Below are 10496 nucleotides of genomic sequence, written 5' to 3' on the forward strand. Positions count from 1 at the left end.
AAGCCTCCAGATCATCCGTCAGTTGCTAAGCAATATGAACAAACTTTCTCTTCTAGACTAATGGTGAGCAAATACAACAGATAGAGAATTAAATTAAACGCTTTTATTTTCAACATGCACTCATTCATGTCTGTTTTATTTAATTCATGTAAAGATACGTCTTTATTGGGGCACATGATGAATTACACTACGTGACTCAATGAGTTCGTCTCAATTGTTTAGAAACAAGCTGCATAAATTAACTATATCAGGAATTTATGTCTCAGATCTCATTTGTGCATGTCTGTTATGTTAAATAAAGTTGATTAATTAAAGCAAACCAAGTAGAACATATATTTACCTGTGCACTGAGTTGTTGTTGACTGATCTCCTCAGACACCCGGGCTGCAATGGCGGAAATCTCAAAACGGCCACAAGATGGCGCCGTAAATCGGCGAATCCGATATTACAAAACCGATACCCGATTATGGAAAAATGCTTAAATATCGGGAAAAATATCGGTAAACAGATACATCGGTCGATCACTACTTTTAATCAGCGACTGAGTGAGAGAAAGCCGGACGCTGTCATACAATCCCCCATAATGCTAATCACCCTCAGGCTCAGGGTGCTAATGGAGAACCTAGCTCGTTAGCCGAGCGCTAATTAGCGTGCACGTCAGGGCGGGGGCCGTGAATCACAGTGTGATGTGAATGTGTAATGTGCGAAGCCGCAGCCTTTTTAAAGCTCTTTACATTTAGCTAATGCATTAGAGATCTGTAACGCACTCTCTTGTACACACATTAGTACAGTTATACTGCTGCGCCAGCTTTTTCCTGCCTCTTTGTCCTCCTCGCCGCCAGCCACATTCATTTCCAAAGACAGTCTTTATACCTCCAGCCGTACCTTGTCTAGATCATGCCAGGAGTCACGCTGTGGGATGCCAGACGGGGGAAGATGGTTTTGGCCCTCGTACCCTGGCAACTGTCCTCAGAGACAGCGGGTCGACGGCTACAGACTCTCCTTTCCCGGGCCGAGGCCGTGCTGGAGCCCAGACATGCCTCTGATGAATGAGGCCTGGCTGAAATAAGCAGGCCCTTGATGTTTGAAATAAATCTGGCAGGCATTTCTAGCAAAGGCCCAGCCTGGTTTTCATCTGTCTCTGCCGTCAGCTCATTTTGTTATGTATTATGACAGTTATGCCATGTAGCGGCATGGCTGCTGATGTCATAATTTACAATCACGCATTGTGTTTGATGAAATACACCCAGGCTGAAGTGTTCAATTCTGTCTCGAACACACTAAAAACCTTTAGGTTTTGCAAAACTGGAGGGAGGAGGGATGTGAGGCCATTTTTTTCTGCTTTTATTTTCTTTCAAATTCTTTCTTTAAGGTATGATGCAGCAGAATCCTTTGGATTTATGTATAAATGGGGTCAGTAAGATTTTTTTATATATATTATTATTCAGCAAGTATCCAAATGGACCTAAAGTGGCAGTAAAGACTTTCAAAATATTATACAATATTTATATTTTAAACAAATGCTGTTCTTTTGAACTTTCTATTATTCAAAACTCCAGAAAAAAAATATTAAAGGGTAGAATGGACATTGGTAAAATAGTCGATGTGACATCAGGAGTTCAGTATTATGATATTCTCCACAACGGCAGCACACAACAGCATACGGGATGGAGAATTTTTTTTTTCTTTGCACACAAAATGTATTCTCGAAGCTTCCTAAAATTACGGTTGAACCCATGAAGTCATATGGGCTATTTTACCGATGTCTTAGATACGTTTCTGGACATTGATCGTGTTAGGACACTTGTTGTCTGGGAGGGTCAGAGAGCTCTTGGTTTTTGTCAAAATTGCATCACATGAATAAATTATATTTTAAAATATATTCAAATAGAAAACTATTTAGATTTAAGAGATTTACTAGATTTAATAATAGATTTACTAATACACTCTCAGAAAAAAAGGTACAAAAGCTGTCACTGGGGCGGTACCTTTTCAAAAGCCACACCTTTGTAATTAAAGAGTCTACATTGGTACCTTAAAGGCAGTAGCGGCTCCAGACAATTTTGATTTGATTGGTCCAAAAATATAAAAAACTATGACTTTATTCAGCATTGTCTTCTCTTCAGTCTCTGTTGTGTGAGATTTCAAAACACTTAAGTGAAGTGATATCCGGTTCACGAACGAATCATTAGATGTAACCGGATCTTCTTGAACCAATTCACCAAATCGAACTGAATTGTTTGAAATGGTTCGCGTCTCCAATAAGCATTAATCCACGAATGACTTAAGCGGTTAACTTTTTTAACGTGGCTGACACTCCTTCTGAACAGGGCCGTGTAGAGACCTTTGGAGGGGCAGGTGCTCAAAGTATAAAAGGGGCACATGGAACAAGGGTTTAAATGGCGCTGTTCAAAATATCAATACAACAATAAATTGTGATGCATTCCTTGCTGATTCGCGTATCGATATGGATGATTATGTATTGATACAGCAGCAAATGCTTTGATGCAGTTTTGAAAAAGAAACAATAGAGAAGACAATTTTAAGTTTAAAATAATAATAGCTCTGGGATTAGATACTGAAATGTCTTAAATTGTTCCAACCTGATGGCTTTTTCTTCTCTGTTCTACAGAATAATTAAGAACAGCGGTTATAGTAAAAACTAAACACTTGTGCCTCTACATTTTCCTCTTTCTCACCAGCCTCTGTCTCTTGGCTTGCTGTTGTCTGCTCTCTTTCTGTCACTTGTGCCTCTACTCCCTCTTTTTCTTCCTCTATCTCCATCTCCTCATTTGATCTACTACTTTCCACTCTCTGTCTATCTAGGAACAAGGCTCAATTTACTATTTCAGCATTAATCTATTATTTTAACCATCACTACTACTCTTGCACCTAATCAATAAGTCCACCTTAAATATTGATACAAAACAAAAAAACTGATACACTGGAATATAGTGATTAATATTATTATTGCTGTTGTAGTTGTCTAAAATTTAACACCTTTGCGATGTAAACAAATGACAGGCTACATTTGTTATTCATCTCCTTCACACTGCACTTTGATGTCAGGTATATTATGCATTTTTTATTGACATTGATATTTTTAAATTTATTTCCAGAGAGATATTATTGAGTTTACAGGCTAAAGTGGTCTTGCTGTTGTAAACACTGTTGCTATTGCAGAAAAAAAAATATTTGAGTCACATTTAAAATATAATTATATTTTAATTCATTTCGTTTTTATTTTTATAATGATAATTCAGAGAATGAGAAAATCTGAATAAGCCTTACCCGTGTTGTGTTGTGATAACTATTTTTAAGGCACTCAACGTGTTAAAAAATAAATAAGTACTGTAATATAATAAAAGTTTAGTCAAATAACATAAAAAAGACCAGACCCTTCGATGCCTGTGAAACTTTTCTCCTTCAAACAGCACGCTACTGTTACTTCTACACTACAGGCTACACACACAGCAATATAAACAACATACCTGCATGTTCTCACATCACATCGTTCTTGTAAAATAATAATAAGTAAATAAACATCAAAATCACTTCGCTGAGAATGAAACACCACTTACCAGCTGCCAAGGTTTTGAAAATATCCTCTAACAATTAAAAATGCGCGTGCGGCGTGGTGACTGAATCATCAATGACCTCGTCGTCATCAGGTGAAAGGTCATCATGTTGATCATTTTATCTATGGCTAAATTATTATTAATAAATTGTACTAATATTATGATTGGGCGTGGGCAGGCATTCACAAAAGGGAATGTTATTCAACAAAAAAATTCGAGGAATTTTGTTTTGACAAAAGGGCACTTAAGGGGCAAATGAGCAGGTGCGCAAGTGAACCGGTTCTTTCGGACAATTCGATCAAATAAACCAGATGAAAAAAAAAACGGTTCACTGGTTCTTTTGCGCTCGATGTAATGTCATTGGCGATGACTGCCCTTCATTCAAGCCTTCGGTTTACCCGCGCTTATAACATTAACACAGAATCAGTTCAGAATCAATCACCAAGAGAATCAGTTTGGTTCAGATGCTGTGTGAGTCGGTCTGCTTCACACTGAATCACACATGCGCAGTATCATCAGCTCCTCAGTTGTCAGTTCTCGAATCGGACGCGTCTGACAGAAACGGTTCTCGGTTCAGTGTACGAATAAATGTCGAAATAATTATTATTTATTATTGTTCTGCGTAGTTTGAAGAGAAACATTTTTTTTATCTTTATCCCGGATACATTTTTTAATCAGGAAGAGGATGATCCAAGACCGCCCCCTGGCGCCGCCGGTGCTTAAAGGTACATATTAGTACCTAAATGGTAAAAAAAGTTACCTTTTTTAAAAGGTACCACCCTAGTGACCACTTTTGTACATTTTTTTCTGTATATATATATATATATATATATATATATATATATATATATATATACACACACACACACACACACACACACACACACACACACACACACACACAAATTTACTGTATTATTATGGTACACATTTTTTTTTCATTAATCCTCAGTATGCATAAGAAACTTCTAAGCATTTAATCGTACAGACTGCAAACTTTTGAATGATGTACATGATTTCAATGAGTGGTACTCAACTGTACAACAGAAAAAAAAGGAAAGTACAAACTAACCATACTTTCAAACATAGTTAGGACAGTAATAAAAACTATGCTTATCACTTTTAAAAAGGGAGACTAAAATGCTTTCTAACTTTTTAGTTTTTGACATCAAAAAGCTGTGTTCATTTATACCCTCCTACATTTTGCAGCAGTCACTTGGTACAAAAACCATGAAGAAATGTACACAAAGCAAAATAAATTTCAATCCAGATTGCGTAAAACATGGGTTCACATGCAACACTCCAAGTACATTGTGTTTCGTGACCACTGAGAGCATGAAACTATTAATCAAGAGATGTTTAGAAACTAAAGATTTGTACAAACTCAGGCCTGTGGAGTTCATACTAATATTAACAAATGACAATATTTGACTTGACTTTGTACAACATAAAATGTCTGTTTTGTGTTGGGTCACGACTGCAGTGATTACTGGGTGCCAGAGAGGGTCGGCTCGACTCTCAGGACTGGCTGCTCTGAACTATCAGGTCTGTAGAGCTGCTGCAGAGGTCTTTTGTGAAGCAGCACTTTGAGGGAATGTGCACAAGCTGTCAGATTCGTGAGACCGGTGACACACAGATTTCTGGGATAGGGCTCCAAATGCATACATGAAATCCAAGTTTGCGAAAGAAAGAATAACTTGCAGTGCATAGATGCATTTATCCATTGGTAAAATACAGAATTGTTGTTTAGCCATGCTTTAGTTGTTGTTTCAAACTGGTTGTATTTACATAGTGTCAATAACACTTTTCATCACATTACATTGAAAAAATCTTAGTAGTTTTCAAGTACAAATATCTAGACATTCTCATATCAAGATAAATTTCTTTGAGAAGCAAAATGACAGAAGACAACAAGTCTTGTTTTCTGATAAACATAAAAAAGTAAGAGACTTTCTACCAGTGAGGTGAGAAAAATAAACTTGCTTTCTTTTTAAATTAAGTTAATTATTCTAACCCCATTAACATATTTGTTTTTCCTTAATTGATTGAAGCATAGTCATTTATTTTGATACTTTCCTTTTCAAGACTTGTAAGTAATTTTGCTTCTGAAGTAAATGTGTCTTCATTTAGCAATGTGTAGATATTTGCACTTAAAATAAAACCAAAAATACAAAGGAAAAAAATCATTTTTGCAGTGTAGCAGTAGCTTATAGCTTAAGTCATTGTTTGTTTAGAAAAATAAGAAATTCCAATGTAACCACAATTTTATTTACTAATTGGTTTAATAATCACCAGATTTTAATATGCAAATGAAATTTGAGTATTAGAGCAGACTTAAAGTTTGGCTAATTTCCCCCACCCAAATTTGTATCATTTACACTTACATCTATTTATTTAGCATTTAGCATTTATTTAGCAGACACTATTATCCAAAGTCTGTCGTACAGCTAATTGTATTCATTAATACACAATGTTAAGTATAATCAAGCTTGACTCACATAGTACATATTATTTGTACATACTGTAGTTCAAACATTTCCGTAAAAAAAACTATTCTAAATCTAAATTTCCTTCAAAAGTCAACCCCTCTGAAAGTCATTGTTCAAGTCTCACACTGCATGAAAATCTTAAATGCTTTTTAATCTATTTAAACCTTTTCATTTTCCATTTAACAGATACTGAAACTTTAAAAAAGCCACACATTTTATCCATGACACCAAAATACCAATATATATCAGATATAACCTCTGTTCTTGTCCTCACACTGTCCCCGTACCAAAAATAGGCCGTCATCTCTCATGTCACTTCCGCCGGGCGTCAAGCACCCTCAGAATCTAGAGTGTCCATTAGGTGTGATCTAGATTGCAGAGGTAATGGCAAAGTCTCATGCATTAAACGACTTGACTCTACTCAACGGCTAATTGAAGGCTGCAAATTTCTTAGACATGTCACCTCTCACCTTTTCGAGTGCTTGCGTCAGGACCTGTGCCAACATATGAACCATACATTATAGATCATAACAAGAGTGTCGATATTAAGTGATTACTTTGTTCCAAACCAGCTGCGTACATTACCTGCAAATTGTAGTCTATTACTGATTACAAAATTACAAAAATTGGAAGTCTGTAATATAACATTGCTCATTTTAGGAAATGCATTCTGACTACTTTTGGATCTACTTTTATATTACTTTAGACCTTACTTGTTTATAGATTTAAATTGTATTATTTTATTTGTTTACCTGCATGACAATGTGACCATTACCTGACAACAGAGAACATGCAAAAGTGTTGTTAAATTATTGAAATATTAAATCTCAGGGGTCTTCAAGGAAATATTTTAAGTCAAAGGGATTTGACTGATCCCTGCATCACATGAACAGACAATAAACCTAAAAATAGCAATAACTAGGACAAACACCTACCAAGTTTTAAATATTCTTGGCAGTTATACATTATAAGATTACAATATTACTGAACCCAGCTAATGTATTCTAAATACAAGTACTAAATGTTTGGGTTACACTTTATTTTAAGGTGTCATTGGTACAGTTCAATTATACTATACTAATTATATTTACATGTAAGTACTGAGAAATATGAATTAATTACATGTACTTACTATATGGTTAGGGTTAGGATTGTGGTTTTGCTTTGGGTTACTTGTATGTAATTATACATAATTTGTTGTTTTTATAATAATAAGTACATATAACGTGTAACCAGGACACCTTAAAATAAAGTGTTACCAATGTTTGGAATCTGATTAAATAATCCAGATTACATGTAATCAGTACTATTGGCAGGAATACAGTGGACTTCCATGAAAGATATTCTTCTATGAAATCACACTGAACACAAGTACAAATAGGCAGCTTTTTCTTTCTTTAAAGTGTCACCAACTGGTTGGGCTTCTGCTAAACCAGTGGAAAAACTCTGGTGCATGTGCTCTAATGGTGTAGCGGCTGTAGATTCGCCGCAGTGTTCTCCAGCTCACGGGGTATGAAGCTCTCGTTTGACGAGTTGATCACAGGCTCATTATGTTGGCCCCAGGCTTGGGTTTAACTCAGCGGGGGCCCAAGGGCCCCTTTTAAACAGTAAGAGATCCAGTTGTTGCTACGGAGATTGTAAACGTACGGCTGTGACTTTCCTTATGCATGGCTAAACCGAGCACACTTCTTATTAAAACAATATCAACCTTATTTATGATGTTGTTTACTCATGGTAATGTACTATTGAAAACCATTTTACCATGGTAACCATCATTACCCAGTTCGTTATGTAATATGAAAACCAATAAAAACATAATTTAGAAAGAAAACAACCAACCATTTTAGCAATGTACCATGGCATTTTTTAAGTATTTGGATAGCATGGTATTGCAGGCCATTACTGCACCATGGTACTGCTAAATGTAAGAGGAAGCCTCACTGCTTGTTTCGTTTCATTAGAATCGTGAGTAAATTCTTGAACTTTTGATGCAATTTTGTTCACCTTATTTCGTCTCCTTGGCGAGATAAAATAATGTGAGGGTGGCAATAGATCTGCCCCCACAGGTCAAGCACGTCTGCTTAACCTGTCGTCTGAGAAAGGCCACCTCACAAAGAGCTACAGGAATATGATCTTGTCATTACCATGGTAACAGGCGGTTGGATACCAATCAGACTTGAGTGGGGGAGGATGTATTCAAAGTGCTACATAAATCTGAAATTGCTGCGCGATTTTCTCTGGCAATTATCCCAAAAAAGAGAGAGAGGAGAAAGTAAAAAGAAATAGGGGGGTAGCTATAACACCCCGTCTACACTGAGAGCGAGCAAATAAGACAAACTAAGACATTCCTTCCTGTTATTAACATATTAGTTTTAATCATTGTATATTAAAAGGACCATTGCCAATTACAATGAAAATGCCACTAACCCGCTTATTTAAATCCCATTTTTCTTAACTAATGTATGAATAGTTTTTCCAAAAATGAAAATTAGCTAAAAGTGTACCTATCTTCTGGCCTTCCAAGATGTAGATGAGTTTGTTTCTTCGTCAGAAGAGATTTGGAGGAAATTTTGCATTACATTTGCATCTGCAGTGAATGGGTGCCGTCAGAATGAGAGTCCAAACAGTTGATAAAAACATCACAATAATCCACAAGTAATCTAAACTTCTTCAGTCGGTCAGTTAATGCCTTGAGAAGTAAGAAGCTGCATGTTCCATCATTAAGACATTTTAACTTTAAACCATCGCTTCCGGCAATGACTCCAAATTTTCCTCTGGTGAAAACATCTATTGCCTGTCCTCTCACATTACAATCCACCCACATCCGAATTTGTTTTGAACTGTTACATAATATTTTACTTGTAAACCGGGAATGATCTGTGCATATTTCTCTCCTAATTCAGACAAGATAATTTTTTCACTACAGGAACAATATTATGGATACAGGACTGATCTAAAGTTAAAAATATCTTAATGATGGATTTGTTTCTTTCAAATATGCAGTTGCTTCAGGAGACATTAACTGATGGACTGGAGTTGTGTGTATCACTTGTGGATTATTGTGATGTTTTTATCAGCTGTTTGGACTCTCATTCTGACGGCACCCATTCACTGCAGAGGATCCATTGGTGAGCTAAAAAGTGCTAAATTTCTCCAAATCTGTTCTGATGAAGAAACAAACACTTCCACATCTTGGACAACCTGATAGTGAGTAAATGTTCAGCATACTTTCATAATTAGTTGAGCTATTCCTTTATTGATGTGATTAAGTTGTCGCACTATTCTAAAATAGCACTTACAAGGTATAGACCTATTCTAACAATGGTTCAATTTTCAGACTGAATTGTTTATCATATGTGACCCTGGACCACAAAACAAGTCATAAAGTGTCAATATTTTTTTTAATTGAGATGTATACGCTTTCCATTGATGTATGGTTTGTTATGATATGAACATTTTTATCCGAGATACAACTATTTGAAAATCTGGAATCTGAGGGTGCAAAAAAAATCTAAATACTGGGAAAAACGCCTTTAAAGTTGTCCAAATGAAGTTCTTAGCAAAGCATATTTTTCTAATCAAAAATGATTTTAATCTAATGATTTTTGGTGTAAAAGAAAAATGTATAATTTTGACCCATACAATGTATTTTTGGCTATTGCTTTTAAAAAAAAACCCATTGGTATATATGGTGGTAAATATACCCCAGACTGGTTTTATGCTCCAGGGTCACATATAGTGGATGTGCATCTCCTTGACTTGATAGCTGACACTGACACCCACCTTCTGCTATCAATTAATGTTTCACAAATGAGACCCAAGAGAGACATAATCCACTGCACATCATAGAGGGCCATTGATTTTCACTGAATGTGACCTGTGAGGGCAAGCCATGTTGACCTGGATTTAAACAATGGTTGACCCATCAGTTACTTGTAGTGTGGAGATGCTCTATGGCTCCCCAAGGACACAAACCAGCTCCCAGTGGACATTTAACATTAAAATGACATCTATTTGCTCTTAAAACGAACCATAACCATACTTTGAGGATGTGTCTCTAACTATGCACACTCTGGACCTTAAAATAAACTCCTTTAAAACACAATTTTCATACTCTTCATAATTGATTTTGCCTACTAGCTATGTCCAGCTAGGCTATACATGGACCGCAGGAGAAAAACTTCATTTTTGTAATTTTGTCTTAAACATTTTTGCGATATTTCCATGTTTTGTTTTTAATAGCATTTTGTGGTAGAAATGAAATAAAAAGAAACACGTTTTTCTTGCCAAGGCTAATTTCATGGCTTGCATTTTGTGCATGCTATATACATACAATTAAACAATGTGTTCATGATTTTTGCATCATTTGACGAAACAGCAGCTTGAATACAACACGACAAGTGATATTTACCTTAATTTTAATGCTGTT

The sequence above is a fragment of the Carassius gibelio genome, chromosome B10 (genome assembly GCF_023724105.1).
Source record: "Carassius gibelio isolate Cgi1373 ecotype wild population from Czech Republic chromosome B10, carGib1.2-hapl.c, whole genome shotgun sequence".
NCBI lineage: Eukaryota > Metazoa > Chordata > Actinopteri > Cypriniformes > Cyprinidae > Carassius > Carassius gibelio.